Genomic DNA, 24,957 nt, shown 5'->3' with positions numbered 1-24,957 from the left:
ACTCTATCCTGCAAAGCTGCAATTCCGTAAAGACTTCATTAAGATGAATAATCAGCTGAACGTGAGCTCCTTCTGCAGTGCTGTGACCAAAGGGCTACTGCTGTCCTGAGAAACAAACAAGAGCCGGGAGGTTCTTTTACCTCTTGGTTTTGACTCTGTTGTGACTGCTTTGGAAATAATTTGTCCAGCCAACATTTCAAGAAGGATGCTGAAAAACTAGAGGGGTTTCAAAGAAGAGTAGTAAGAATGATTACAAAACTGTCAAACATGTTTTATAGTGAGACCCAAAGTGCTCAGTCTACTTAGCTTTCCAAACAGAAGGTTAAGGTGCGAGGTGATCATACCTTATGAGCACTGAAACAGGAAGAAAAAGCTGATAATACCAGGATCTTCAATTTAGCAGACAAAGAGATAAGATCTCTTGACAGAAGGTGATGGGAAACAAATTCATAAATAAAGCATGCTTTTGTAGTGAAGAAAATTAACTGTTGAAACAGCTTACCAAGATTTATGGTAGAATCATCACCATTACTGGATTTTTTTAAAAAACAATATAAGATTTTTTTTTACCCTTAGCAAGAGAGCCTGGCCAGACCACAACTACTAAAACTTAAATCAGGAATTGACCTGGCAAGTCCTAACTCAGGACATCAGACTAAGACAGTCAAAGGGGTCCCTTCTGGTTTCAGGCTCTCTTACTCTACAGAGGCAACATCTGCATAGTGCACATCTCCCTGCACTGTGTGACACCCATATTCCAGTGTACAGTAGTCTCCAGCCTGTGACCATGCCACTTTACCAAGGAAACTACTTGGTGCAGTCCAGAGGAGCCTGGGTGCAAAGTAACACGTGGAGTGTGACCCTCTGGGATACCAGGACCAAGGTATGGACAAGTGCATCTGTAGAAGCGGGGCCTTAATGCTCTCCAATTTGTGACCCAAGCTACAAACAACTGTGAAATATTTGACTGAGATGAAACGTGTTTGCATGCAGTAATCGTGGAGAGGGTCAAATATGCTCCAGCCAGGATGCAGAGTAATAGGAAGAAAAAATTACGATATGTTGCTCTTAAATGTGGCATTGTTTTCTAGTATGGATAATTGCCTTACAACATAGTAACAATAATTATTCTTTGCCAAAAACATAGATATCATCCGTTATTTTCCTTGGGTTTTTTTTTAAGAGAAACAGACCTGCAAGTGCATACACTTGTTCTCAGGCATGGTTTCAGCTACTGTGGCTGCTGTGGAGCTGTCAAAGCTGTGCATCACAGGCCGAGAACCCAATGGCACTAGTCTTCCCAGCAATGCCGAAGTAAGTGCATATGTAGGTGTCTGCAGGAGCAAGAACTAGAGAAGATTCTGAACCATTACTAAAACTGTACGTGTAGCATGATTATTGCCATTACATTGTTCATACTCTAATAAAGAACTCAGTGCATGTGCTCAGTGCAGTATAATCATAAAGTCAATGATGTATCCTTCCCAAATCTTACAGTCAAAGATCCCAATACTTTCATGACCCATGACCACTCTGAACCTCTAGAAAATGGGGTAGGGTTCTGTGCTGAAGTAGCAGACCATTCCAGCATCATGGCTTGCAGGGTTTGTAAGCTAAAAACTGGGGGGCTTATACCTGTAAAGCTTGTGCTTTAGCAGTGTAAGTCAACGAAATCCAGCTTGGAAGAAACACCATTTCAATACCTGTCCGTCAAATTTTTTTTGCTGTCTTCAAGGGGTTTTATTATTTGCCGTGCCCTCAAATACACCTTTCCAGCTAAAGACACAATCGTGTGGACAGCTCTTTGTTTTGTTTTTCCTTCCAACCAACGCTTTTGTGTATTTCTGAAATTTAAGACACCTCCTCTGCTACTACAGTACTTATCTGTAACACCATCGCTTTGAGGGATTAAAGCAGGTTACTTGTTACACACTTAGATCAAGAGTTATCTGAGTAGAAAGTCTATCCTGTTAGAGTTGGCGGAATCTGTTTTTGATCTTGAGTTGTTTTGATTTTCTCTGAGAGCAAGTAACATGTTATTTTAACTTCTGAATAAGGTGTGCTACCTGACTGTGTCTCTTCTGTTTGGCAGAAAGGATTAGAAACCTCCACGGAACTTGCACTCTATTAAAGCAGAGTGCTCACCATTGAGAACCAAGGAGCTGAATTGTTTTCAGATTATATGTGTGTGTGTGTCTTTCCCACATCAAAGACCTTGATGGAAGCTGTTCACGCTATTGTCAGGAATGCAGGGATTGCCACAAAGGTGATTAGCAAAATTGCTTTTCTGCAGGAGAAGCACAAAAATTATCAAAGGATTAAAGAGGATAAAATTAAAAGGTTATGCTGAATTTGGGGGTAAATTTTCTCCTTTTTATCCCAAATTATACATATTGATTTGGTTTTACCTAAAAAGGTCTGCCAGAAGAAATGAGGATTAGAAGCTATTTGGTATGGATTCTGTTAAAGGGCAAGGAAAGAACTTCCCTTAAAAATAATCCCAACAGACCCTATTCTGTGTGCTTCCAAGCCACATCTACAAGGAACTTAATGAGTACTAGGGGCACCCAGCCAGCAGCCATCCCTACAAGGTTCTCAGCAGCCACAGGATCGGGACCTTTAGTCATAGTTATGCTGCAAATTATGAAAACAAACAATTCCATAAATCAGTTTGTCATCAGTGATGCTGTTTGTTCACTTTTCTCACTACACTCTGCTGACAAAGATACTAAACTGAGGGGATCGCTTTCATTATCCACTTGCTGGGCACATGCAACGCTTTTGTATTTTGATCAGCAGCTGAGCTGCTTGAATGGTTTGGGAAAAAAAGGCAATAAATGGATTCTCAAATATTTTAGTGTATCAAAGTGAACAGCAGAGCCTTCCAGAAGCTCTCTTGCTTGGCAAAACTGCAGTGGAATAAAAAAAAAATGTATCACTTCCCATAGCCAGCAGAATTGTCTCATCTTGCTGGTTCAGACTCTGTTTATTGTTAATTTTATTTTGAACAGTCCTCTATTATTTGCTAAGCACCAGCCATATACCTATTTCTTGTCTTTGCATTTTGAGGTTTGTTTGTTTGTTTTACTAATCTGTTATTTTCTGGAAGTCACCCAGAATATTTTATTTGTTTTTAACCTCATTTATCAAAGTATTATCTAAAGCATCTGTTCAGAAAATGTTCATTTTAACTGTTTTCCCAACAATGACCTTCTTCCTCCCCCCCAGGCCACATCAAGTTGTCACTCACCAGACAGCTGTGGAATTTGGAATCATTCCTTTTAAACGCTTTACAATTCCAAATGGTAGATTTCTAATGGCACAATATGATTGCCACAAAGATCTTTAAATTTCCCAGTCCTCCAAGCTTCAAAGGCTGGACCGTCCTTGATCTCCTGAAGGAATGCTTTTGAATCTTTTTCTTTTATAGGGGCTACCTATGAAGATATTTTAGAGGCTTTTTCCTTTCATACTTAGAGCCTGAGGAACTAAACATTCAAATACCCACTGGCTTCTTTGAGAGTAAGATCAGGACTTACAAAGTTATTTCTAGAGATTTTCAGCTCAGTTTTCATTGATTACACAGGTTGTTCCAAAACTTGGAGTGTTTATAAAGCAATGTAAGAATATCCTCGGTGCAGCAGTGACTATGATACTGTTTTATCCTGCATCTGCCTTCCACCTACATGGTTGCTTCATGCATTTCCCAGTCTGATGGTGTCCTGACTCATCAAGTGCCCGTGGGTACAGAGGGGTGCCTTGCGCTTGGAGGATGCTCCACTGTCGTATCACTTACAAGGTAATAATTTGCTCAAGGAAAGTGAGCAAACCTAATCCTACAAGCAGTTTTGGGTCTGCCTTGACCAGGCAACCAAGACAGAGCCTAATTACCTGCAACAATTACAAATTTGCAGAATTACTAGAGTTCTAGGTTTCCTTCTCTCTTCCCTACAGCCAGAGGCAACATTTCACTGGTAGTCCTTTCTTGCGCAGTAGTATTTCTCAATCAATCAGGTGGCTGCCGTTTTTTATTTCTCGCTGGTTAACTCTGTTTTACCTCATCACTGAGACACAGAATTCATCAATCTGAAGTTAAGAGATTTATAGTCCAGCAACAGGGATCCGGCTGGTGCTAGAAACAGCTTTTATTTCTATTCAGTTCAGCTTATGCCAAGCCATGAATTTTACCCTCTGTCCTCTCATTAATGAAGCACACGTGTATATGAAAAAATACAGAGTAAGGTATCCCCCTGTCCGTACACTGTAGGTCCTAGTCCTGCAAGGGACCACCGCACGAGTGCAAGGTCCCACCCAGCAGATTCATCTGTAGGTTTAGGGGCCTTCAGCTGTAAACTCCTTGGGGAAAGCACTGTGCTTTCTGTGCTGCTACAGTACCTCACATGGCATGACCTCTGCTGTGACTGCAGGCTCGCAAGTATTATTATAAGGAGCAGCTAATGCTCTGTCACTGCAGTAAGTGTATGTTTAGATATCCTGTATTGCTAACGCACGTGATTTTTAAATAGTCCTCAGCCTAACCTCAGGTTTTGTGACGACCACAACAAACTGCAGGAACGACTAATTACTAACCCAGTTTATGGGTCAGGGAACTGGCCTTAGATCCTCATTTACACAGCTTTCTTATGATCATGTAAGCACTGCCTCTCCAAGACTATTTTTGTTTGTTTGTTTAGATCAGTTTAAAAAAAAAAAATCCCTCATCCCAAGATAGAGAATGTTTTCGTTTGGAAGGGGAAGCAAACATACTTGATGGCTTTAACATCTGCTGGACAATGCGTAGATGGGTGGTGGGCACCTCACACAGTTTTGTGACAAACACATGTGCGTACAGCATGTCAGATTATAAATCCAAGAATAAAGAGTCATTAAAACCTCCCTTCTCTAGCCCACCTGCCATGAAAATAGGCCTTTCACTCTATCTATTTAAACTGAAAATTAGTATTGGGAAGGAAAATGCCGACATTCCAGGGATTCAAGTCAAAATCTCCCCCTCCAGTAAAGGAGGTCTGTCAATTGAACATAAATTGATCCATTGTCTGTCTCCCATCAGGACCCACAAGCCACCCCATGCACATATGCTTCTATTCTTGCTAGAAACCAAGACCTCACAGTCCAAGACCATCACAGTAACCTTTACATCTGTCGCTGGCTTGATCTGCAACTCCGCGTAATTCTCAAATACCTTTTCTGCTTTTGCAGCCTGTTACTGCCTGGTGCAATTTTTGGTTGCAGATTCCAGTGAGATGAGCTTGTTACCCAGCAGAGCATGAGCCCTCTCAGCTCCACCATGAGTGCAAAGCTTTCTGCTCTTGGAAGGGAGGAAAGGAGAAAGAGCCACTTGCAATTTGGATCAGCTCTTACCAGAATTCACTTGAGTGCCATGAGTGATAAATTTGATCTCATTCTTTCTCTTTTCCTCCAGGCTTGCAGCAGACTGATCATTGTTAGTGTGTCTGAATTACTAGTAGCATTATATTGAAATGAAGCTCAAAGCGCAAAACAGCCAGGCTGTGCAAGATGCCTGTGACCCTGTGGAGGAGAAGAGGCTTCTGAATTACAGCCATCAGTTGTGACTCTTGAAGATGAATTTGCTAGTGGGTGATGACTGACAAATCACAACACTTCTTATAGATTATTCTCCTTACCCATAACTGTGCTTCTTCGTCTGTTTAGACATTGTAAGCCTTGTAACACTCTCTGAGCCTTACAACTGCATTAGTAATGCCAGGAAGAGAATAGCTTTTTAAAAGAGGTAAAGCCCACAGCAATTTTCTCTGTTGCTTCTCTCTTTCCACGCACAGAAACATACAAATGTGCCTTTTTCTTTTCAGCATGAACTTCTGTACAAGGAATCAGTGAAGCCATCTACTTGCTTGTTTTCTGTTGCCCGCTCTGAAGTGCAAGGCCCATTTGCTGTGTGGATGCCCTAGCAGGTGTTTGGATGTGCAGGTGTGTGCACAGGCAAAGTCCCAAGCACAAGCACGGACAAAGATTCAAATACCAGGGCCTTTCAGCCTGAACCTGACACTGCCACTTTAGAACCAGAGACATGGACATCAAAGTTTTCCACTCCCCAGAAGGAATGGACTATTTTGCACCCTTCCAAATGATGTCTCTCATCTCTCTGCCTTTCCTACAAGCCTTCTCTCTCTCTCTCACACACACACTTTTTCTAATACCATCCCTCCCTCTCCACTTCAAACCATGGGAAAAACCTAGGAAAAGAAGCTTGCCGACTAAGGGACCGTTTCACTGCATTGTGTTTTCCAGCTAGACCTGAACAGACTGAAATCAATTCAGCCCTCTCTCACTCGCTCTTTCCCTCCCTCTCCCATGTCTTTTTTTGTTTCTCTTAGATCGTGCTCTCTGCCTTAAGAAAGCCCAGTTTAGTTATATCCATCCCCAAAGCAATCAAGTGACCAGTGGGGTTTTTATTGCTTGTAAAAACACAGTATCTTTTTCATGGGAGTCAGGTTCTTCTTTGATTTGAAATGCACAGTGAGCAGTGGCAACAACCTGCAGAATCTTTGATCAATTCTCACATATCCATTTGAAGTATCTTTAGTAGACCCGCCAAAAGAAAGGGACTTGGTAATTAGTATTTTAATATAGTGTACCAGCCTCTCATTGTGTTATTGGCAAGAGGCCTGATTTAACAGAAGCATGCAGAAATACCTGTATTTGATCTGAATTGCTACATGCTGTAAAAAATATACTTTATTAAAGCTGAAGTCCAGCTGTTGCTATATTAATATCCTCTGTTTTTTATTTGCTCCTACCTTTTTGAAGGTTTCAGTTTTCATTCTGAAATTTTCCAGGCTTGCTCCCAATACTGAGGTTATAACTGCAGGGTTAGAACCAGAGGAGAATGCAAGAAGGTTCACTGGAAATTTGAACAGGTGAGATTCAGCACAGCAGAGCCAGCAGCCTGAAGAAGGCAGAAGCGTCACTTAAATTTTGATTGTACCACCTGTTGACAAAGGGACAGAATTAAGATGTGTGTGCAACCTGACTTTTATGCCTTCCAACCTTTGGAATAGTTAATTACGTAGTTAGTGTTCCCTTAACATATTTTTTTTCTTTCCCTGAGTTGTCCAGGGTCTCATGGCCAGATGTGAGGTAGCTGTAAACAAGTTTCAGTGCATTTAACAGAATTATGCTGCTTTACATCGAAACAGGGTATCATCCAAGGAAAACACAAAAATTATCCACCTGGCCTATCCAGAACTTCCATAATAAAGAAAACCCAGCAACTACAACTAACCGCAAAACAGAAATGTCCAGTGAAACATGGATGCCACCATTGCAAAACAATTTAAGCAAGAAAAATAAAGGTGTTGAGAAGTTGCAGGTTATCACCACCACCCAGGAGGTCTGAGCCCCAGGGGTGATTTTATAGCTTGCCCTAAAAAACATCAATGCTCTCCCACTCAAACTGGACTTGCAAAGTCCAGCCAGAAGATAATGGCATGCCAAGGGCTTCTTCTCATGTAGCCCCAGTTGACCACAAAATGGTGAGGTCTTGATATGCCAGATTAAAACCAGCGCTGCAGAAACCCACTCACCACTTACAAGGCATCCAGTTCAGGTCATGTCATCCATCACCCGGTCCCAGGGTGGGTACATCCCATTTAAGAGCTGAATTGTCACCTTCTGTGCTACCTGCAGTTTCCAGATGGAGCAACCCTAAATACAAGCCATTGCACTAAAGCCAGCCTTCCAGATTGACAAACTCGAAGTCGGTTGTCTGTCTGTCTGTCTGTCACTGCCTGCTGAGTATCTGTGAAAGTCAAGCAGAGCTGTTGGGTGCTCAGCACCACTGGAAACGTCTTTTTATTTAGGTGCCTAAATACTCTTTTCAGTGCCTAGCTTCTGGCTCTTAACACTACACATACTGCTACTCACCTGCCTTTTGCACTACTTCGCTGTGATACAAGCTTTAATACTACAATTCCAAATCATTTCACAATCAGCACTACACAGTGGGGGCTGTTTTTCTTCTACCACTTTAAATACATGGATAGTATCTGGTAATTGCCTTGCAACTTAAACTACCAGAGATTTGAAACCAGTATGTTCTAAGTATCTTTATTTGGGCCACACTCAGGATGTGGCCTAATTATTTTCAGCCAGCAGGACAGCTTTTCAGAGCTATGTTTCAGGAGAAGAGGTGATTAATTATGACCCTCATTTTGTGCAATACGGACTTTTAGGTAAAGGAATCAAAGATCTCAGACGTTCAGGTCAGCAACAATTTCATTTGGTTTATACATATCAGTATTGTGTGTGTTTATAAATATTCTCGGTATTTAATGAAGAGTGTATTGTGTAAATACAGTTTACTAAGTATTTTTTCTATAAATGAATATATGCTGAGTAACATGTAGTATAACAAATTGTATACAAAATTGCAGAAAAGGGCAAATAAAATATTGTACAATGAGGAAACCCTAGATTATAATAGATATTTTTAGACCATAAACGAAAGTGGTTGAAGTTAGTTATCTCTACTGCGAGGTACCTCCTGACTAGCGTGCTTAATCATACAAATGTAACGGTCTCCTAGAAGCTTTAGCACTGTTTTTTTCTTTCTTTTGAGAAAAACAATGCTGTGATAAAAAGAGAAAAAAAGTAAAACAACTTAAACATAGGGCAAAGCATCAGTGTATTGTCATTGTTGTGGGTGTATTTTCAGGAGCAGTTTCCCAAGAGCTCAGCCTCGTGCATGCTATGATTTCTACTGACTGTTCTGACTCCTTATTTTATATAATACAAAATTAAAAACCGAATATAAGCTTTTTCAAACACTTGTAGGTGCTGAAACTGCCTGGCAGCTCTAGTTGCCCACTTCCAGGACTGCTGAACTTTTCTAGCTTTCAAATAATTGTCATGATTGTGTGTAAATGCCATCTCTGGGGACTCCTGCGACAGATACTGTAGGAATGCTGTTCCCCTGGAAGTAGCCAAGAGGGATCCACTTCCCTGCACATCTTAAAACATTCTTTGTGGAAAAACTCTTTCTGTCCATCCAGACTCTCAATTATGTTCCTGAAAATCCTGGGAAGAGGGTTGAAAACAGGGTACACACCCAAGAAGCAAAAAAAATATGAAAGTTAACAAGGGTATGGGAGAGAATAAAGACATTTTCCCGCTCATACGAACAGATGGACAAGAATAGCCTTCTGAGCAATCTGAACTTTGTACAGGAGCATAAAGACAGCAGACAAACATTGTGTTAGAAGGGCAGAGGAGAGAACTACAGTGAGAAAGCAGAGAAATGGTGTTGAGACACTTTCGGGGGGGTGAGATGATTCGTTGGGCCAAGTGACCTTTTCCCATCCAGCAATTTCTTCTGTCCCAGTGCAGAATGACAATGGGAACCCAATGGCAGCGCAATCTGACATCCACGTCCATACCGAAAGAGACTCAACTCAACCGTGCTGCGCTGCTGCTGCGGCCATGGGATGCTGTGAAACAAGCCAGACCCAAGTTTCCAACTTGCCCTCTTTTCTGTTGTTGTTGTTATTGCTGTTTGTTTCCATTCACCCCCTTTTATTCTCCATTTTTTTTCTGTCTTGACTCTGATGGGGGCTCTTTTTGTGTGAAACAAGCCCTTCTGATCTCTTTGAAAGGCCAGCTCTTGTCATTCTTCCAGATCATCATTGTATGACATGTTTTTATATCAGACTGACAAAGGAGCTATTTGATCAGGGGGTATGGTGTGTGATTGTAAGAAATTCAGCTAGCCGGTGGCAACCATTGTTCCCCAAAGCGGCTCCCTGACCCCATTCTATTCAAGGAAAAACTCCCTTGGAGTGGCCTCTATTCATTGAGTAACACCAGTCCGCAGTCTCACTCCAGGAGTATGCTCAATTCAGAGGTATGTCACCGATATTGCCCATCAACCAGCCTTTAACTCTTTCATCAGCATTAGGTTTCCAACACAACAGCTGTTATCGTAGGATGAGCTGGGGAGGGGGGGTTGCAATGCATTCCAGCTCGCTGGAGCTCTCCTTATCTTGGAGAAATTTAACCTTCCTTTCAAAAGTTGCCTTGGAAAATATCCATCTGCTGCTTTCTGCAGAGTGCAGCCTGAGTCGTTTGCCATCCCATCGCTGTGCCCTGAAACATCCCAGTTTGCTACCCAGCTTCTAAAACAAGGATCTCTGTGCTCGCTCAGACTAACAAGGGGCTTTGCATTGATTTAAATGGTTTTGAGATTTGGCCTAAAATGATCTATGACCCTCCTGTGTCCCAATCCCACAGCCTTCCCTCTCCCAAATAATCTCGTACCCATGTGTACATCCATGGCATCAGTGCCACTACTGGGTGTAAGAAAGAACTCACAGCCGAGAATCATCTGTCTCCCTGGGAAACATTTCATCTCACATTATCAGCAGATAAAATTTAGGGCATTCCCGCGAGCTCTGAGAAGGCTATTTGCTAAAACTGCTCTTGCTTCCTTGAACAGAGCCCTCCGTGTGCTAACACAGAGCTCCAAAACACACGGAAATCATCTCAAAAACTCCCATTAGGTTTAAGAAGCTGTGGATCAGGCCAACAGTCCTGTGCATGCAGTGCTTATAGAGCATTGCCATGCAGCCAGAATGGGATCAGACTCAGGTGTGAGATGGCAAACAGCTATGGATTTGGCATGGCAGTGATCAGTGGTTTTGAACGCTATTGGAAGAACTGTCTAGATGACAGGATTAAAACTGGCCAGCCCAGTACAAATGCAGGTACACAGGTCACTGACTGCGCCTTGGGGAAGCCTGTGACGGAAATTAAACTCGGTTCATCCGTCTTCGCATGGCTCTGCTGCACCTTTCAGTGCAAAAATTTTTCCCCATGCAACGAGCACGTCCACTGGCTCTTGCAGGCCATCCATCTCTTGATGTGGTTGCAGTGTCCCAGGAGTAGAGTTACTTGCAGGGCCTTCTGGCGAACCCTTAGCTTGCTTCCCTGGTTGGAAACACAGCCCTGCTTTCAGTATCACCACTAGACCCCCTTCACCTTCCGCCGCCTTCCTCCACCAGCGAGCACCCTGGTTTGGTACCACCTTGATAGCGGCTATCTCCGGGATCGGGATGTGCTAATAAACTCGGGCTCCCTCTGCTGGGACAGAGCACAAAATACTGGGCGGGGGAGGTCTGTCTGCAGGACAGGGTTACTTCACTGCTGGGCTTTTGGCTTTTTTTCCCATGACATTTCAGCAGATGTCATGAGGAACCCCGTGATTTTCTCCACTGGGTGATAACGGTGGAATAAACAGCAATGCGTTGCACTGCAGCATCCTTCACTGCATGCTTCAGAACCTCTGGGAAACTTGCGCTAAACTTCCAGTGACTTGTGAAGCGATTTGGCACCTTGTCCATTTTACGCAGGGGACAGGAGGAGCTCAGGCAGTCGACGAGTTGTTCCCTGTCATGAGCTGAAACATGTGTCCCTCTTCTCTGTCCATTGAGACACACGTATTCCCACACCACAATGCTGGATTTAACCCCTCTGAGAACAGTCCTTTAAAATGCTTCTACCACAGACCTGCTCTCCACCACAGGAGACTTTTTGCATCAACCTCAGAGGACCACAAAGTTGCAGCAGACTGGGGAAACCCCCTCCTCCCCCACCCAGGAGCGTGCTCTGCAGCAAGACCCAGTTGTGTGCATGGGGAGCTGCTTCCTGGGGGGGGGGGGGGGGATCTGTCTTCATAGCCAGCTCTGCATCACACATAGAAGGCGCTTCCCTGCTCCACCCACACCATTCTAAGCTGCCAGCCCATGATTCAAAGCATGGGGGAAAGATTCACATGCAGACCTGCTAGCCAAGCATTCCCAGTGTGCAGACGTGTAACATCCCTGAGAAAAGTCAGTTAGCATGGCAAAGAACTGCGTTAACTGGGGCTGCTAGGATAAATCAAGAGAAGGGGAATGTGCCTTAAAGGTCCAGGCAAGAGTGAAACCTGCTAGGAAAGAGCAGCAAACCCAGTCCTTGAGTAGAATGGACAAAGCTGCAGAGAAGACACTTCAGGGAGACTTTCCCAGTAGGTCTAGGACTCTTCCCATCTGCTGCCTATGAATTCAACACGCTACATTATCTCTATGACCTTTAATCCACCCTTAGTTACTGTGCAGAATGTTACCGCATCAACGTTTTTTCCAACAAAAACTGCAGTGTAGATCAAATTAAATGCATTTCCTCAGCAAAGCTGCTGCCTTCACCGCTCACGTCTGTGCTTCCTGCCCAGAGACGACTGCTGAGGGTAAGCAGGCTCGTCTGGATACTCTAGTTTCAAGGAAGGTCAGACATTGCCCTAGCAGCTCAATACAGGCCAAATAACTCAAGGAGACCTGTTGCCTTCCGTGACAGCAATGACAGCTCTCGCCAGTGATTTGGGCACCCAGCTTGCAGCTAAGTCCACAGTACTCTCCTGCAGCATCCTGATATTCACCCTGCTGCCTCCAGTCTTATCTAGGGCTGAGCCTTGTCCGTGTGGGCTGTTGGCAGGGATATAGATTTACTGCTTTGGTAGGGAAAGATTTGCTTCCCCACAAGGTGTGTCCCTGAAACAATATAGCAGCAAACAGCTTCAGAGTTCCTACCTCCATAGGGACCAGCTATAGGTTTAAATCAGAGCAAGCAGCAACACAGGAAGGTTTCTGGGGATGAGGGCTCCATGCTATGCTGACAACTCTCCTCTTCCCCGTCCCAAGCTCTTCATGCCCCTCCAGCACCCGCCCTACCTTTTGCCTGGCTGACCACTCTTTGGGCTGCTTGGGGCTTTTTGTATCATGGCCATTTATCAGGTGGTCTGCTTGAAATAACAGCTCTGAACCTGCTTCAGATAACAGCAATGGCAGTGTGTGTCCCATGCACAAAAAACAGCAAGGAAGCACATTTGGGAATAAGTCAGCACATTCAGAGCTTTCCTGCACGGACAGCAACCAGGAACGCCAGACCCGTAAGTACCGATGGTTTCAGTGCACAGTACCTGTGATGCTGCCCAGGCAGTGGAGCAGAGTCTGATCTTGGTGTCTGACATCTCCCTCGAGAAGTCAGTGGAGCTCCTCTGGATCATGCATCAGGACAGGGTAGGGCCAGGTCAGCCCAGCTCACCGTGCCATGGGTTCACGCAGCTCTGAGGTGGAGCAGGCAGAGGAGGAGCAGTGAGCAGTGGGTGCTACCCAGCAAACTAGCCATGAAATAGCTGCCCATGTCACTGGGGTTTTGCCTCGCTGGCATTTCTTTAAGTGAGGGTGCCCTGAAGCAGCCCATTAGGGTTCACTTGGTCTCAATAGCAGAGGCTGCACATTTGTCACCTCTGGGTGTCCTCAAGGTGACAGGAGGACTAAAAACCCATATGCTTCAGTGACTGTTTGGCTCTAGCTTCCCTCTCCTCCCCATGGACGCTCACAGAGAGGGCTCCTCTGCCTTCTTCTGCCTTTCCAGACGGAATTCACCCATGCTCCTGCCCGCTTTGTCCCCTCTGTTGTTTGTCCCTTTGCTCACATCACCAGGAGAGCCTTCCACACCATACGTAGCAAATACTAAAGAAATGCCCCATCCTCACCAAGTGTAAGGATCCCACGTCATAGCGCTGAAGGTTTGTCCAAAATCCCAGCACATGAAGCCTCGCCAGAAGGGCAAAAATCTCAGCTGTGATTTTCTCTTTCCTGTAGGGAAGTTTCTCATCCTCACTGAATCTTAAGGCAAGCTGGCTCCCCACAGGGAGCCTCAGAGTTGATTTGGGGAGCCCTGGCTGGTGAGCACAGTGCCTGGGACCATAGTGGCCTGGGGCCTCCCACATCCCACTGCACCAGCTGGCAGCATGGCCCGTGCAGAGGCCCCCTCCATGTCACATCGCACCACCCTGGAGTTCAGCCTTGCGCTAGGAATGGTACATCTCCTTCTCGCGAGGCGGTTGGAGGGGAGCATTGGTGGAGGACAGGCGGCTGCTGCGGTGGAGACAGTTGTCAAGCGCAAGTCATCCCCCTGCGCCGGTGTCAAGTGCACGGCGAACCCACAGCTCTGCAGGGGGAGGTGGTGAAACCCTCGGCTCCTCGCAGTGATCGCTCTGAGAGGGAGTGAAGTGCGGACACTTCTCTGGGCCCCACAACAGAGGCTGTGGGGGCTCAGCATGTGTCAACAGCAACCGCTGTCCCCTCCCAGTCCCCCCAGTCCTTTAGGGGCTGGGGATGCCCCTTTACCAGCCAGCAGCAATTAGTAGGAAAGAGCTTTGCTTATCATTAACCAGGTTGTGATAGTGGTGGGATTTGGGTCAGTGCGGCAGGTGCTGCAAATACTGCCACAAGCCACAGCCATAGCCTCAGGAATTTGCAGTTTCTGCAGCACCTTTCCTCTCCCTGCCCAGTCGAGTCCCCTCCATCTTTCGCTCACACCTCGGCAAGTGCTGTGGGACAGCATCTGGGGGCAGCGACCAGCTCTTGAAACACAGATTCTGCCAAACTCTTTGGGTATGTGAAAAACTCCGCACTCACTGCTGTCGCTGTGCTGGCTTAGTGTAGGAGAATTGCAGATATGGGCATTGAGGATAATTAGGTCAAACCAACCTCTGCTCAACACCTGAACTTATCCAGAGCAATTCTAGTGAAGTCAGAAGAACAACTGTGGCTTTACCCATCGCAACAGAGAGCAAAAATAGCCCAGACTTCATGAACTGAATATTTGAATGACCAGAGATGGAGCCCTCCTGGGCAAGCATGAGACTCGGGATTTCAGGATTCATTATAAAATAAATGCTACCTTTGCTTTAGAGATGTGCTGTAAGCTTTGCAGCGGGAACAAGGGACAGGAGACTGTAACTATGCTTTAGCTGCACCTCCTGCGGGGACCATTCATGCCTCTCTTCTTCAAAGCAGACTGGAGTTACAGTGGTCCCAATCGAATGAGGGTTACAGCTCCGCAGTCAGCTTCAATTGCTCTGAAAGTCCCTGCAAGAACCTCTTGGAAAACACCAATCCTGAGTAGAGAGACATCGCTTCAGTGGGTGGTCACTGCATCATTTCTCCTCCCAAGATCCTGGACACAAGCAAGCCAACGCCAGACTCCATCGCCAGATGCTGTGGCCAAAACACTTGGCTGCACCTCACAAGAGATGTTGACAGATGGGAATCAGCTTTAAAAATCCCTACAAGAGCTTGGAGAGACCCGGAAAACCCACTTGTGGTGTCTGTAGAAGCTTGGTCAGGTTGGATGGCACTGTAAACTGGAAGAAAAGAATGCGAGATCAAGTACCGCGAGTTGAACTTAGGCAATTTTAAAATCAAAAAAACCCAAATAATATCGAAACATGGAGTCCCTGCGAGATATCCTTCCTTCCTTTTCCTTAAACAAGGACTATGGCTTTCACTCGCAAGGCACTGAGCAGGATCCTCTCATCTCAGTACTGCAGAAGACTGTGATGGACATTCAGAGTAATCTCCATGACCTTGAAATCTGCTCATGCAGGTTCCTTCTAGTCAGGATACGGGACAGAGTCCAACCTTCAGTCAAAGCTGGGGAATTGGACATGAGGTTTAGAAAAAGATCAGTTTTGTGGTTTTGTACTTCATTTATAGCTCAGATTATTGCATATATACATTGCTTCCCCCATTGGACCACTTCCATACCTTTTCTTGGCCTCTTGCAGATTGATTCAGCTGATTCACGGCTCTGCCAGGTTTTCTTTCAGATCTTAATCTTTCTGTGCGCTCATTCCCCCTGCTCCTTCTCTAAAATGGGGCTATGCCACTTACTTTCAGCTCCAGCTGGGAGCTCCTCAGGGCTCACCCTGTGTCTGTGCAGAGCCCAGAACAGCATCGGCTGCTGTGGCACAAAGTATAAGGAGGAATGAGGATGTGAGACTCTGGCGAAATAACCCCAGAAAGTCTGTGCCGCTTCTCTTGCTGAGTTCTCTGCTGAGGGTTTGGCTCCATTTGCGTTGGCTGCTGAAAGCTAAGCCAGACTGATGATGATGGAGCATTTTTGATGTCTAAAAAAAGCCCCCAACAAAACCAACTGCTTCTGTTCATAACTGACCTTCTCTGTTATACAGAAAAGGTCTGAGCAGACAGAGCTTACCCAGCTTCAGCAGGTGAGAGGCCCCCATCACCACCTCCTGCAAGGATGCATTTAGCAACAGCTGAGGGGGAATGAGACACTCAGAGATGCACGGACCAAGATTGTTGTATTCAGCCCAGTTAAATACACAAGCTGCAAATAAAACATTTGCTCACAGACGCGAGGAGTGGGAAAAATGGGTTGTCAGGTCTCCCACTTACCCCAAACTTCTCATTTTTCCCTTTGTGACAATCAATTTCTCCTTATACAGACCAGAGGGAGAAGCCCTGACCGACCCCTGGGATGCAGAAGCTCACTGCACGTGGACTGCCCAGCACAGGGGGAGTCCTGGCCGCAATCTCCCCAGCCTCCTCAGTAAGAGTGGCAAAGTAATCCCAGCATGAGAGAGAGCAGAGCTACTTTTAGTAGGTATATGATAAAACAAGCAATTTTGTCCTACTTGCACAAGGAATATCTAATACAGATAATTACAGAAAACACGTGCCGTGCTGGTGTATGTACTGCTTGGGAACCTGGGACGACCGTACTTCCCGGGAAAGGACGTCAAAAGCATGGCATCAGGGGAACTAGATCTGCACTTGGAGGAACCCTGCGGCAAGATCTTTGAAATATGCACATGGATCTCGAGTGCCCGTGTCCTGCTGAAAGTCACCAGGACCCAGCTTCAGATACAGAACTCAGGCTGCAGTGCCAAAGCCCTGTCAGGACCATGGTTTCACGAGTGCCTTCAAATTCAGGAGGACCATGGCATTGTACGTCCAGGCACTCACTTCTTCTCCTGCGCCACTCTGCTACCCAGCTCCATCCTGCCTCCCAGCGCCATCAGAGTGTACATTTCACAAGGTCAACCTCTGCAGCACGTCCTCTGCATTTTCAAAGTCTTTCTGTAACAGGTGGCTGTCTCCCTCCTCCTCGTACATGCTACAGCTTGAATCGGCCACTTTGATCAGGGGGAAAATATCCTGCGGGAAGAAGCCCTTGATGTAGCACCAGCAATGTGTTCGAACAAACCTGCCAGTGCACAGTAGAGAACCAGGGCTAAAACAGTGGTGGGAAACGGATGAAGACCTGACCAGTAATCTTAAAACAAACCCCTGCCTGAACCCCAGGCTGTCAGCCTTATCTGGGACTCGGAGAGTATTTTGCGACTTTCATAGAGATACTCACATCTGCAGATGAGTCTGCATCGCCGACCAGGAGACACAGGCCAGTGTCCCAGGCTGCTCTGGAGGCATCCCCAAGCTTGCATATGCTGATGGGAACCACTCTCCCCTTACAAGCTGCTGGCTGGCTGTGCAGATGGAAACGGCCCAGGTGATTTGTGGAAACACCCGAACATCTAAGCTGGACAAACTAATCTTTGCAGGTTCGTTGGCTGGAACAGCAACTGTGGAAAAGAGATGGACACTGAGCAGTTCCCATCCACGGGGGCTTTGAACACCATGATGCTCCATGGATATGAGTGGTTGCCCTACAAAGTGTGGTGGCTGCCTACCTGGAGCACAGTGTGGTGGCAGCACTGGCTGGCTGGCTGCCAGTTCATCCTGACACACCCCAACGACCAATGATTTAATCAAAATGGATAGAAAATCCTGGCCATCACCTTCCCTGCTCTACTAGTGTGGGACAGCTCGAATGTTTGTCTGAGCCAGATGCATTCACAAAGTCTTGGCTTTAATGGCATTTTGTGAAGCAGGTTGGCTCCTCCACTGCAGCCCCAACTGCTGAGAAATCAATCATTACCAGCAGTTAGCTGTTTGATGGTTAACAGCCTGAACCGAAGCCAAACTGGTTGTTAATTGGGCTAACAACTGATTTCAAGGGGTTGTTTTGCAGGGCCCAACACTCCCAGCAATTGACTTGGAGTTGTAACTAGCAGCCAGGCGGCAATTAACGGAGCCGAGGGAAATTTGCAGGCCATTACCAAAGGGCCGGCTCCCAGCTGGGCATCTGCTTCTCACAGGGCGATGGGGAGTGCAGCCACATCCCGGGGCCTGAGCATGCAAGTCCCATTTCACATCTTAGCAGCCCAAATTTTCCTGTCGATGTTCAGCTTGGGACTCATCATCCTGCACTTCAGCTACTCCAGCAGCTGTTTTTTTGATTTTTGGATGTTGCGATTGGAGTTTTTCTCATGTTTGCTATGAACTTCCACAGGGACACCTTCCAACCTTCCTTCAAATCCCTTCCCAGGACTCACTCTTGTTGGGGTAGGAACTAGACCTGTGGTTAGGTCTGTCTTGCCAGCTTATGCCACCTGCTACAGCCGACTGTACAAAACAGAAAGTCTTTGGGGCAAGAGCTGCTGTTTACCCTGTGAGCAGTTCATAAAAGAAGAGACTCCAGCCACCAAGATGTGCTACTACAGCGGAAAGACTTGGCAAAATAATCATCACAGCAAGAGTAAGGCTGTTTTTCCTTCTCCTTCTACTATAAAATCTTTAAGAGAAAAAAAAATTAAAAAGACAATTGGCCATATTGGCAGGAGAGGTCATCCCAGGAAGCGGGGACCCTCCATGGTGCCATGACCATGGCTGAAAGGGGTTACTCCATGGCTGAACAGAGGACTTGAATGGGAGCAGGGGCACAGATCAGGCACCCACCGAGCTGGAGAGGCTTTGGCAGCCCTCACCATCCTGTTTCCAGTCCACAATGATCAACAGCACAAGCTTAGCAAAGTGATAATGCCTGGGCATGGCTGGAGTGGTTCTTCCAAAGTCTCCCCCAGCCTCTGAGCTAGGACTTTGCAACCACAGATTGCATCTTGGTCATCACATCTGACAGCCTGGAGGGACCTTCTGCTGCTACAGGCACAATGAACATATAGGAGAGATGCTGTAAGTCACATGAAGCCCAAGAGCATCCCCGCTCCTCCCAGTACAGCACATCTAAAGTGTGTTTCATTGCAGAGTAGCCTGGGTCATTAATCAGGTAGTTTGAAGTAATGGCTGTAATCTTCAACCCATCCACACATGAGCTCTCTCTTATCCTCTGTCTGACATGGCACAGGACCAGTGTGTGGACAAACAGCTTTGCTAGTGCCCAGCACCACTTTCATGATGACTTGGACCCAGAAAGGCTGCAGGCTCCCCTTAACCGAGTCCCAAATATCCCTCCAACGTCTACTAAGATCTCTGTTGCACCAAGCCATAGCTGCCATGCATCCCCAGACCCATGGGTTGTCACACCAGAGGACACAGATTGTGCCTCCTCAGTCTAGGAGGAAGGCAGACAGCAAACTTGGCCATCAAAGGTCTTCTGCAGCAAAGCCACAGCAGCTACCCCAAACTTCTTACCCCAGTCCTGGAGGGCAGCCTCTGACCCCAACCCCAAAGCAGAATGTAGCTGCAGCTCCCTGCAACTCTGCCTTGAAGGAGATTTCCAGGAGAAAAGTTGGGGCGGTGGCCCCATTTCTAGGGGAGAGCTGTTACTGATGTAGGCGTGCTTGGGGAGGGGGCAGAGACACTGCAGATGGGAAGCAAAGTGGTAATGAGGAGCAGATGTGTAGGTGCTTGGAGCATCCCAGGTTCTACAGAAGTGCTAAGTGTTATTAGCATGACCAGGAAACGGGCTGTGAAAACCCACTGTACTCCACATCCCCTCACTCTGTGCCTTCTCCAGGATCTGGAGCCGACTCTCCCCACCAGCTCCAGGAAAGCAGGAGCCAGCCTGGAGGTGCCTTCGGCTGCAGCCGTGCTGGGACACATGTGGTGAAATGAGCTGTGCAGAGAAGAGCACAGGGAGACCAAGGCTCAACAGGAGAGCTGGGTCTGGTCCATGTGTGGCCAAGAAGGCTTTGAACCCTGTCACAGCGTGACACAGTCCCCCAACACACGCATTTCAGTAGCAGCGTGGAAAGATGTTTCCCTACATGAGAATAATTTTGTGGTCACCCTGCCCAAAGTTACTCATCTCATGAGCTCCTGGCCCTGGAGAGTCACTCCCTTGCAACAGCACTGAGCTCATTTCTGTCCGTCCTGCACCTTCCTCCAGGATGCTCCCACAGCACTCGGGTCCACAGGCAGGGCTTGCTGGCACCAAGCAGGGTGTGGGTCAGCGCTGAGTCCTCCCTGCTGGCAGGATGCAGCCTGCCGATGAGCCGGTTTAATTTGGAGTATCTGTGTGAGAGCAGAAATATGGGATCCCCCACCGACACCCTGAGCATCTGCATTTCTGGCTATAAACCCCCTTCCAAGGAGAGGTCTTTAGAGAGCGGGGCCGAGATGATCCACAAGCCGCAGCCGTCCCTCGCCCCCTCCCCAAGAGGAATTGCTCTCACACAAATGAAATGTGTGTAATTAATGGTCAGGGGGCTGGACAGGTCCGAGATGAAAGCATTTCCTGGACTTGTCCTTCATTTACATGGTATCAGAAGCTGTTCAGAAGGTGTGACTTTTCCCACAGGGAGCCCTCAGCTCAGTGGCACAATAAAGCCAGGACTTCTTACCCAGAATTAATTAAAGGAGGGGGATGGGGATGGCAGGGAGATGTTTGAAAGCTGAGCCTGATGCAATAAACAAACACCCCAGTCCTCCTTCCCAAACCAGGGCATGCCCAAGGGGGCCTGGGCGAGCCCCATCCCTGCCACAGCATGGCACAGCCCACCCTGCTCAGTGGGCACCCTTCCCCAAGCAGATCTTGCAGCGAAGTTGTCATGAGTCAGCCCTGCAATGAAGACCAGCAGCGTTTGTACAGTGAGAGAGGGGATGGGAGTGGAGATGGCATGTGCCGTAAGGTTTGGGGGTTGGTGGATCAAGCCCTGGTACTGCCCCTGCTCAGACAGCACGGACCCCTTTTCTTGCCACTTCGATTTATTCCTGCCTGTCTACCATTTCTCTGCCACAGCCGCATTTAACCTGAAAACTGCTCTTCTTCCTGCCTGGCATTGCCCTGGTGTGTTCACCCCACATTTTCTTCTTACCCCGCATTGGCTGGCTGGACCAGCTGGGCTTCCTGGTCTCGTCTCGCGAGGCAGACTCTCTCAAATGTCGCTTGGCTCCAGCCTTGTCACTGCATCCAGACGGCATTGTGCGGCAAAGTCCTGCACAGGCTGAGACACGCAGGCACCACTGCTTGGAGCTCAGGACGGGGCAGTCATCCCTGTGCCAACAGCCAGGGCAGTACTGCTCCTCTCCTGCTTCATCTGCCACATCCCTCCAGCCAGCCAGTGACAGCAAGAGGACCGCAGGGTGACACTGGGAGTGGTGGCACTAGGGACAGGCACATCTCTGTCACAAGGACTTTGCTAGCTCGGAGCAGGGCTTTCTGCCCGAAACACCCATGCTAACAGCATGAGCTGATGGAAGTGAACACCCACCACCAAAGCCTGCCATCCCCAGCACCCTCCTGGGTCCAGGCCTGGCTCAGTGTCCTGCAGTCCCCAGGGCCTTTGGGTGACTGTGATTCTCAAGCTTGGACCACACACCTGCTGACAATGAAGGAGGAGGGGAAAGCACCAGATTCCTGGGCTGATGATTGACCCTGCACATCGGACCAGCAGCCAGGGTTTCCACATCCCTGAAGGGACAGCAGGTACCACCATCTCCCTGCATGGGTGGTGGGAGCTACCAGCCCTGAAGGACCACAGGCTCAGGACCCTGCAGGGCCCAGGTCGTCAGGAAGAGCATGAGCTGCTCCAGACATGCCAGGGACTAAGTGGTATCAGTTCAGAGACAGGGTATGAGGAGCCATTAATTAATTCACTTACTCATTAACTAACTAGTAGTGGGCTCTTTAATCTTCCAAGCAAAGGCAAAACAACATTTGCTGGCTGGAAGCTGAAGCTGGACAAATTCTAGCAAGAAACAAAGCCCCAAGTTGTAGTGCTCCTAGGCAGTGTGGCCACCCAAAAGCCCTTTAATGAAAAGGGCCTAATTAACTACGGACCAACCGAGCTGGGAAATCAGGGTTCACTTTCCAGGAGCCAGGCCTGGGTGCCTTTCGCAAAGGCAGGCTGCAGCAGAGCAGATGGCAGGAGTTGGGGATGGTGTGTGGTACAGAGCTGTGCAAGGACACAGGGGTATCCTTCCCCGGCTCAAACCCCAGGGTGCTGGGTGCCTGCTGCTCCAGCCCTCAGCTGGACCCCTGGGATGGCAGGGATGTGGGAACAGCCTTACTGGAGGCTGAGCACCCACACCATGCCCTTCCCTGCCATCACTGGCTCTGGGGAGCACATAACAAGGGAGATGTCTGCTGACCTGCATGGAGCCAGTCCTGCCCCTCTGCTACCCTTACCTGGAGCAGCAACACAGCATCAATTCACCCAGGTTCACAAAGCCATTAGGAAAAGCAATTAGACAAATTAATGAAAGAAAAGCACCCATTAAGGACTATCAAACACCATCTCTGCCTGGGGAAAGGCCAGGAGCCATTCACTCTTAGTTCCCCTAGTCTGGAAACTACAACATGGGCTTGCCCCGGACTGTTGGCTCCAGGCTTCTGCAGCCCTTGGGTCCCTCCTGGGACAGCCAGGCAAACGCCGTCTGCCCTTAGGAGCACTGTCCTACAGCCCAGGCATCACCGATGACCTTTGTGACGCGGCAGCGATGCTCAGACACAGAGCATGGCTGAGCGCTTGGTCCCCAGGCTTCCCTCCTTGAAATTAGTGATGTATATTGACAGCTCAGCCCAGCCTGTGGCATCAGCCAGGGGATGGCTCGTCCTCTCACCCTGCAGACAAGCAACACCCTGAGCACTATGCGATGCCTCAAGCACCCTGTTAGGATGGTGGCACCAGCGGGGCTGGCATTGGCAATGGTGAGACTCTCACCTTGTGAGACTGCTCTATTTCTGCAATTATTTTTTAAAAAACATATTTAACAATTTTATTCTTGCATCCTTCCATATCTAACGATATCTGAGACCACTCCATATCCAAGTGCCCCATCAGCTCCTCTGAGCAAGACCCTCAGCACGGCTGAGTATCCGCCAAAGGAGGGGACGCAACAGCTCTTTTTGCACAGACACCAAGCTCAGCTAGACCAGAGGGGATCAGATACCGGCTTTCTCTCTTGGAAAGTCTCATCCCATGCTTAAAACCAGTGATTAAGGCTCCACTGGACTATGCCCTCATCCAGCCTGCAATGGGCCTGTCCCCACAGGGCATCTGTCCTTTAAATCTGGAATTTGCTGCAAGGAAAGCCATGATTTCCACAAGACCTAGCTGGGACCGAGATCTCCGGGCATCCTCCCGCTTCCCACATCTGCTCCCTCATGAAGGGGCTCTCACCAAGCAGCAGCCTCAATGCCCATCCTGTACCTCATGGTCCTCCTCTGCCCCTCTCCAACCTGCCTCTTCAGCCCCAGCCCCAGCCCCTCCCTGGAAAGCATCAGGCTCAGTTACACTAATACAAATTTTTAATGCACATATTAAATAAATATTTCAACCATTTCATATTCAATTTGTACACAACGAAAACAAAACAAAGTCCTCAAGGAAACAAAAAAAACCCAAACAATCAAAAAAAGATTGGATGAAAAGTCACCCCTGGTTCTGGCTCCTATCCAGTGTCTTTGTTTGCCCTCCCCATGAAGAATAATTGCTTTAACCCTTTGGAGAGAGTCACAGTCCCAGGGCAGCATGTGCAGAGCAGGGCTGGCTGGGGATGTTCACTCAAGAGATTTAATGTTTCCTTCAGGTTTTTTTTTTTTTCTAAATAGAAAATTTGGCTTCTGTCAACACCAAAATTTTGAAAGAAAACCTCTCCTTTCCTAGGAGGACAAGGACAGCAGTATTTCTCATCAAAAAGCAAACCTGGAAGAGACAGCTGACAATGGAAGCGTCAACCACAAACTGAACATTGCGACAAAACCAGCCGGAAATGGCTCCACAGTAATTTGTAAACCTTTTTAATTTTACAGATGAAAACTTCCATCTGATAAAAAAATATAAACAGAAAAAAAATCTCAATTTTTGGTGAAAAGTTCGCATTATCCACATGGAAAAAAAAAACCAAAAAACAAAAAACCATTACCAGCCCGCTCCACAGCGGCCGTCACCCACTGCCTCACCTTAGTAGTTTAAAAAAAGAAAACAAATGCCAAAGATGCTCTTGTGGGTAAGAGGTATAAAGTCAGTTCAGGACTTGCTCTGGGGTGTCCATCACCCCTGTCCCCTCCTGAGGAAAAATAAGTTGGGAGCTGGGAAGCCAGTAGCGGTTTTGGAAGGATGCAAGTGGCTTCCAGCAACCCTTTGCTCAGCCAGAGAAGTAGGCACATCCAAGGAAGGAATGCATCCAGTGGTCCTCACCCCGGGCGTCGCAGCCAGTCCCCACGGGCAGTGCCCACACATCTCCCATGCTGCAAAACCCACCCAGGAGACCTCAGGCCACCTCTGAAATAAATCCCCTTCCCTTAATTTTTTTCCGACCTCTCCATCTTCTCCAGTAAGCGCTAATTCAGTTCGTTTAAGTAGCACATCGTTTCCAGATTTGGATATCCATTTTTTTTGCTTGTTTGTTTTAAACGGTGATTTTTTTTTTCTCATTTACCCCTAGAGCTACAAAAAAAAAAAAAAAAAAAATTACAAAATAAAACACGACCCCAAACAGACTAGAACATTTCTAAGCGAAGGGCTCTTCTCCCTTCACCAGTCTTTGAACGTTTCATTTCTTTTAAAGTTGGAGTACAAAAATAGAGCCTCTCTCTTCTTTTTTTTCACCCCTTTTTTTTTTTTGTAAAAACCAAACAACCCCCTCAATATCATCAACAACTAGAGCAAGCATTTTTTTTTTTTTTTATCCTCCTCCCCTCCCTTTTTTTGTTTAATACCCATATGGGAAAGTCTTTACATATAGTCCACCAAGCTCGGAGGAGAGTCCTCCAGGAGAGGTGCAGGCAGAGCAGGCAGAGGCAGGCAAG

At 47.2% G+C, this 24,957-nt stretch overlaps 1 long non-coding RNA gene across 1 annotated transcript; it reads left to right on the top strand.

Annotated features, from left to right (window-relative positions):
- The first annotated feature begins 1,230 nt into the window (after window positions 1–1,230).
- On the top strand, window positions 1,231–6,678 carry LOC137662957 (uncharacterized). The gene is made up of 4 exons (XR_011048081.1): window positions 1,231–1,314; window positions 2,093–2,266; window positions 3,587–3,799; window positions 5,853–6,678. It is a non-coding gene; the product is annotated as an uncharacterized lncRNA (long non-coding RNA).
- Window positions 6,679–24,957: the final 18,279 nt, after the last annotated feature.

Source organism: Nyctibius grandis, chromosome 4 (assembly GCF_013368605.1).
Source record: "Nyctibius grandis isolate bNycGra1 chromosome 4, bNycGra1.pri, whole genome shotgun sequence".
In the NCBI taxonomy this organism is placed as follows: Eukaryota; Metazoa; Chordata; class Aves; order Nyctibiiformes; family Nyctibiidae; genus Nyctibius; species Nyctibius grandis.
Note: the sequence above shows the minus strand (reverse complement) of the source record. Positions and strands in the feature narration are given on the sequence as shown.